The sequence below is a fragment of the Oryza sativa genome, chromosome 12, assembly GCF_034140825.1.
Source record: "Oryza sativa Japonica Group chromosome 12, ASM3414082v1".
Lineage (NCBI taxonomy): Eukaryota > Viridiplantae > Streptophyta > Magnoliopsida > Poales > Poaceae > Oryza > Oryza sativa.
The window spans coordinates 21,045,275-21,051,470 of record NC_089046.1 but is presented as its reverse complement, the minus strand read 5'-3'; the positions used below and the strand labels follow the sequence as shown (position 1 = coordinate 21,051,470).

At 43.7% G+C, this 6,196-nt stretch overlaps 1 non-coding gene across 1 annotated transcript; it reads left to right on the top strand.

Moving 5' to 3' along the window:
- The first annotated feature begins 1,632 nt into the window (after positions 1–1,632).
- Positions 1,633–1,706, top strand: TRNAW-CCA (transfer RNA tryptophan (anticodon CCA)). The gene has a single exon. It is a non-coding gene; the product is annotated as a tRNA-Trp (tRNA).
- Positions 1,707–6,196: the final 4,490 nt, after the last annotated feature.

Below are 6,196 nucleotides of genomic sequence, written 5' to 3'. Positions count from 1 at the left end.
TACGGAAAACCCACTCAATCTTCTGTCAAAATGACCCATCAGATTTGTCCTTTCGGGCATATAGAGTCAGTCTCATCCAGAGCATCACGAGCTTAACCACTACTACCATACCTTTTTCTAGAAGGAAGGATAGCACGTGAGATAAACTACTTAAAAGATGTTACTCTCTTTCTTTCTCTTTATGCTCGTTCTACTTTGCGTTTAAGTAGACGGGATTCCCTGAAATCCAAGGAGCAGCTCTTCCTTAACCGATTAGCTAGACTAATTGATTGAGGCTACCGATTCATCCAATTTCTCGGTAATATGGATTGGTCTTGTTGTGGGCACTTGCTTTACAGTCACACCCTGTTTTTCAATGAGAAGGAGAACTTCGTATTTGGTACCACCACACTAGATCTAGTCTACTCATATTTGTTCGACGAGGTCGTCCCGATCAGTCCCAGCGCACGCACCCTGTAGTAGTCGGCCTTTAGAACTTTTTGAAAGAGATGGATGTCTGGGATCGATTTCAACTCAGAGATTGCCTGGTCCGCCTTTCTCTACTATGCCTTTTTAAGAATGGATTTGAATGAAATTTGGCATTAAAAAAATAAACGAATGAAGAATATTTTTACCTCTTATCTGATAAGCAATCAAAGCATTTGAATTGCTCTTTGAACAATAAAGAAAGAGCTAAGGTAAAAAAATATATGTGTTACTAATAGTAAACCTTTTTTTTTTAGTTTGCTTTCAGCTGAACATGTTATAACTACAAATGAGGTGAGGCTTGATTAGGTGGCATTGCAAGAACTAGGGAGGAACACAAGTTATGTACTTTAGGCTAAACATATGAATTTAGAAGATCAACTTTTCCAATGGGACATAAACAAAAGCAACCAACAATATATATATACTTCCATAATATTTTCTCTATGGTGAAGTAATTTCATCGATAACCACTAAACGATTAAGTAGCGATGTATGCAAAGAAAGACAACGAACATTTCATAATACACTCGTTCTGCATATCTTTAGGATAAAAGAAAAAACTGCGAAAAAAAGAGTTTTCCTAAGATCAAGAAATCTATTTTGTATGGTTCTTATTTCGTTGAAAACGTTTCCATGAGACTTTCTTTCATTGAAGAAGTCCATGACTTGTTCTAGGTGATATGAGGTTGAACAGGCTTTAGAAAAAATGCAAAGAAGGGTACATAAGGGTGGAATAAAAATAAAAAGATGACCCCTTCTTTCTTCCTGAGCATTACCGATAAATATTCATTCTTTATACGTTAGGTTGGGTTTCAGATGTATATTATTTATTATATTCAACCAAAAAGAAGAAATGACAAGAAAGTTGTATATAGATGGAGGATAAAATTACGATGTGGAAAACAAGACAGGGGTTTTGTACAATGACACTGTACAACAATTTGGAAAAGGGATGTAGCGCAGCTTGGTAGCGCGTTCGTTTTGGGTACAAAATGTCACGGGTTCAAATCCTGTCATCCCTACCTATTACTTCTCCTATGGGCAGTAACGAGGGATCAATTGAGATCGATTCAAATTGGACAAAATTCTGAGTTTCATTTTTCTATATGCATGCGGTACAAAAATCATCCTTTTCTTTACTGCTTTATCTCCTGTCGTAAGAAAGCGCTCTTAGTTCAGTTCGGTAGAACGTGGGTCTCCAAAACCCAATGTCGTAGGTTCAAATCCTACAGAGCGTGATTCTGTTCTTGTTATGTCGAATCAAAAAAAAGAACTTAACAAAGTGGAATGTCCGACTACTGTTCTTAACCCAAATCAAAGAAAACAACAGAAATACTCGACCTGGAGAGGAGACCACTGACCAATCTCCGTCCATTTTCCCTTGCCTTTCCTTTACGGGTATGCCAGTTTTAGGGGACCTTATAGTAATAATAGTCTAATAGACCAACTAGAGGAGAGGAATCCTTCATGAATCGCCTTGCCAGAGGTTTCTGAACCCGTGGAACTCTTGTTTTGAGGAAGCAATGAACATTGTCTTTTTCCATTCTCAATAAAAGAGGAAGGAGGGGTGAGGTGTGAGCGCGGGGGTGGTCCGGGGTCTGTGCCCATTGCCCCTACCTTTCCCGTGTATGTCAGGGGCTTTCTCTCGGACTTCTGGCTTCAGACTCAGCTTAAAACCTGAAGATATATATAAAGTGTTTCGTGAGGTCGGTTTACTTACAAGGAGAAATACCGGACTAAGGTGAATATGAGAGTATGTTGGTCCTAAGAGAAGTCCCAGCCGTACGCACTAGAATAACCTTTGAACTCTTTACCTCCTCAGCCGCATCAAGTGCAGATTTTTCGCTGAACACCTTCTTTGAATGCGAATCCGAGTAAGGTCTAAAGGCATCAGATCGAGGAAGGAAATAGAGAATGTTTTCATAGAAGCTTTCTTTTTCATAGGTCAACTCTGAGATGAGGTATGCTGAAACACAGGTTTTTTGAATTCTGCCTACGCCAAAAGAATCTAAAAATATCCGTTCGAAGGTGACTGAAGTCCCATGTTTTGAAAGAGGGTCCCATTATGTATTAAAAAGAATTCAATAAATTCTCGAAAATCCACTGGCCCTTCAATAGATATTCAAACTATTCCTAAGGAAAAAGTAAGTTTACCCACGGAAGGATGGAGCGAGCTTATTCCGGAGATCGCATTTAATACAGCTGAATTGATAGCCTCAATTCAACAAAGTCTCATTTGTCTCGAAACCAAACAGATAGTAGTTTAAGCTGATGGGAACTCCGAATAGCCGCCCTATACTGAAGCATTTTTCAGCCCCATTATTACGTAACTTCAATGGCAAGTTTCCCATTAAGTAAGCTCCCCGGAAGAAGCACTCGTCGTGTCCATCAGTGCTTCTAATTCTCCCGTGCTCTCCACAAAGGGTGAAGAGGATGAGTTTGTTGGCGGATGAGAAGTATGCTCATTATAAAGAATAGACTTCTCATCCCCCAATGCTGACACATCCTCTGAACTCTAATATGTCTCAGTAACACACTCATCAATCACATCAATGGTGAAACACAGGTCTGGACAGTGAGGAAGGTGAGTTGGATGCCTCATGTCAAATGAGACTTTCTCCTCACCAAATTGAAGCGTGAGCTTAGCATCTTTCACATCGATGACAGCCCCTGCAGTAGCTAGAAAGGGTCTCCCCAAAATAATAGGCTCGCTCTTATCCTCCATCTCCAAGACAACAAAATCAACTGGAAATGCGAAGTTACCAACTATCACAGGGACACCAACCAAAATGCCTGCCTGATGGCGATAAGTGCGATCAGCAAGCTGGAGAGTCATGGTAGTCGGCCGTACATCACCCAAAGGTAGTGCCTCGCAGACACGCACAACCATCACACGCCTACCGCGCGCCCCTTTCCATATCAACTAAAGCGCCATGCCGAGTTGGCATAGGAAGAGTGAGCTTAGAAACCAGATAATTGATACGATTGATAGACTTGATCCTCGTAGGTAGGTAGTTTGTATGAAACCGAGGAGGTAGTTGGAATAGGGTTCGCTTAATGGGCATCAGGAACGGGGTGTACTGGAACCAAGGAATCGTTCTAATGGCAACTAGAGAGTCTATAACGAGTAAGTAAGCCCTCGAATTCATCATCGATAGTTTGTCTTAGGTCGGTCGCGGGGAAAGAAAGGGGTAGATAGCTTGTTCAACAAGGAATCGTTCGCAGCTCTAATGTTAAAGCTCGTGCTTTCTTTCTCTATTGAATTCCTCTTGCATGAAAGCAGTCACGTATAGGCACATGGGCAAATCGAGGTCGAGGACTAGGCGTATTGTTGAGTAGAAAGCATGAACTAGCCCGCCCTAGCTCATGCTTTCTACTCAACACCTAGGCCCCGCTCGGCAATAGGCACATAATTAGAAGAATGGAGAGAGCGATGCCCACGAAAAGAAGGGTAGAAGGAACGGGTAGGTCTTCATCGACTCAATCCGATAGATAATCCGGCACCGATCCACCAGATGATTTCCAATCAAGATCTCCGTGAGTGATTCCTCGAGTTGTTCACCCTCGCACCCCTTAAAGTAAGCAATCAAGTGCGTAATTTGTCGATGGATTCTTCCTTCTCTATAACGAAGATTGCATTTGTATTCTTCTAGGAAATCTAGAAAGCCTCTACTATATAAGATAAGTAATAAGTAAGTTTCCTATTTCTCGAGGATGTAGGCCAGATACCGAACCTCGTTAACAAAACAAATATCGTCTATCCGGTCTTGCCTGCTGCTTCATCAGCTTTCTGTTCTGCATCGCCTGCCGTGCCCTCTAGCCATGCTGTGCGCACAACGCCGCCACAGTTCCCACACCCACCCGCAGTCTCGCGCGTGTGCCCACACTCCTTGACGCCTTGTACGCTGACCCGACCGTCGACCAGCAGGAATTTATTGTTATTGAAAGCAGGGGGCAGCCGACTACAAACAAATACTATTAACTATACGGCCCTCTTGATTAGCCCTTTACGCCCTGTTCTTTCTCTTGCTTTAACCCCGTACGTAGGGCCAAGCTAGCTCTTATCCGTTCCCATACCTCTCAACCCTGCTGGCATTGGGGCTAACTGCTTGTGAGATTCCTCGGCTAGGGAGTTAGGATCATAAGAAGAGGGTGCTATGGTACGTACAAGGCTCCTGACCACCTTGTCCGGCTTCGCCCCCGTCAACAGCGCGCATCGTTGCTTGTTCGGTTAGCTAGGGCAAAGGGTTAGGGCTATACGACGGCGGTGCTAGGTAGGGTAGGGCTAAGGCGCGGGTGCAGGGCGTCGGCAATGCTATCTTTCAGTACCGATAAGAGGCAAGGACCCCGTTCGAATAAGCAAAGCAACTGCTCTATAAAGGCTCTGCTTGTGCTATTGCCCCTTACGAAAGTCCAGGAAAGGATGGATAAGAGGATGAGTTAGGGAATCCTACGTAGGTACGAAATGAAATCCACTCCTAAACTTAGTTGTATTGGTATTGGCCTGCCACCTAGCTAGAATAGAAGGAAGAATCTCGTAAATCTAGACTATTCAAGTTGAAGCTGATTTAGAAGGATCAAGTAAGATGAAATTTCAATGACCCTGGCTAAAAGGAAGGTGTGTTTGCTTAAGGATGGGGAGCCGGCGAACTACGCAATCTCTACAGCATCGAGGCTGAAGACAGGTCTTTACGACGACTACCGCGGATAAACAGGTCTATCAAACCCAGAACCAGAGCAGGGAAGTTATAGATTTCTCCGTCCGTCCTCGACAGGAAGAATGTACAAGAATTCTGAACTAGCTAGGGTGAAACAAATACATTCCTAAGTAGGTGCGTGAAAGTCAGACAGGGAAGAGTCAAGGAATCCATCCTCGTAACCGCCTAGTCCGTAGAAGGAAGGCTTTCTTTGAGGAAGTAGTCGGGAATTAGTCGGATCTAAGCTAAGGAACTGAACTGCTATCCTCAGCATCTCTATCGCCACCACCGAACACTTCGGCACCGAAGCACCACGCGAAAGGACCGGGAGAGGCCAACAACCGGCGACCCCCCCGTCGACCAACTGCTCTTTCTTGCCAATCTACTTTAGATTTATTAATACTTTCATTGCTCCCCGAACAACCATTGCTTTTCTTCCGCGGTTTCTTTAGTTTCTTCTTGATTTGATTGAAGTTTAGGGAATTGGATGGACTGGTGGCTTTGGATATTATCCGTCCTACTTATGATCTTACAATTGAACACACTAGTATTTTATGGATTCTTTCCCCGGTAGTGTAGTCATCTCCAAAAGGGATGATACATATTTCTCTGTCCTAGGATGCGCCGTTCGTGATAAGCTTATCCGCTTCCTTTCGCCGGTAGTGTGAATCTTCTCGAAAGCGCACAGCATAGTCCAGTCAGTGTAGCCAGGGCATCATGAACGGATTCCTCAAGAGGAAGGTAGGGCCATATCTATCCAAGAAGAAAGACCAGGTAAACAATTATGCTACTTGACCAATGGATAAAGTATAGATCTCATGGCTGGCTACTATTCAACCCTGGCATTGGGGATCAGGAACGGGGTCAAGTACGGACTTTGGCTAAGGATGGGGATCCGGTTGTGCCGTGCCGGCCCCGGGAATCGGCGAACTACGCTACACAGTCAGATACCTAAGCGAACGGATAAGGGAAAGCCCGCTATATTATATATAGTAATCACCTGCCAAAAGGAAAGCCTGACCGATAATAAT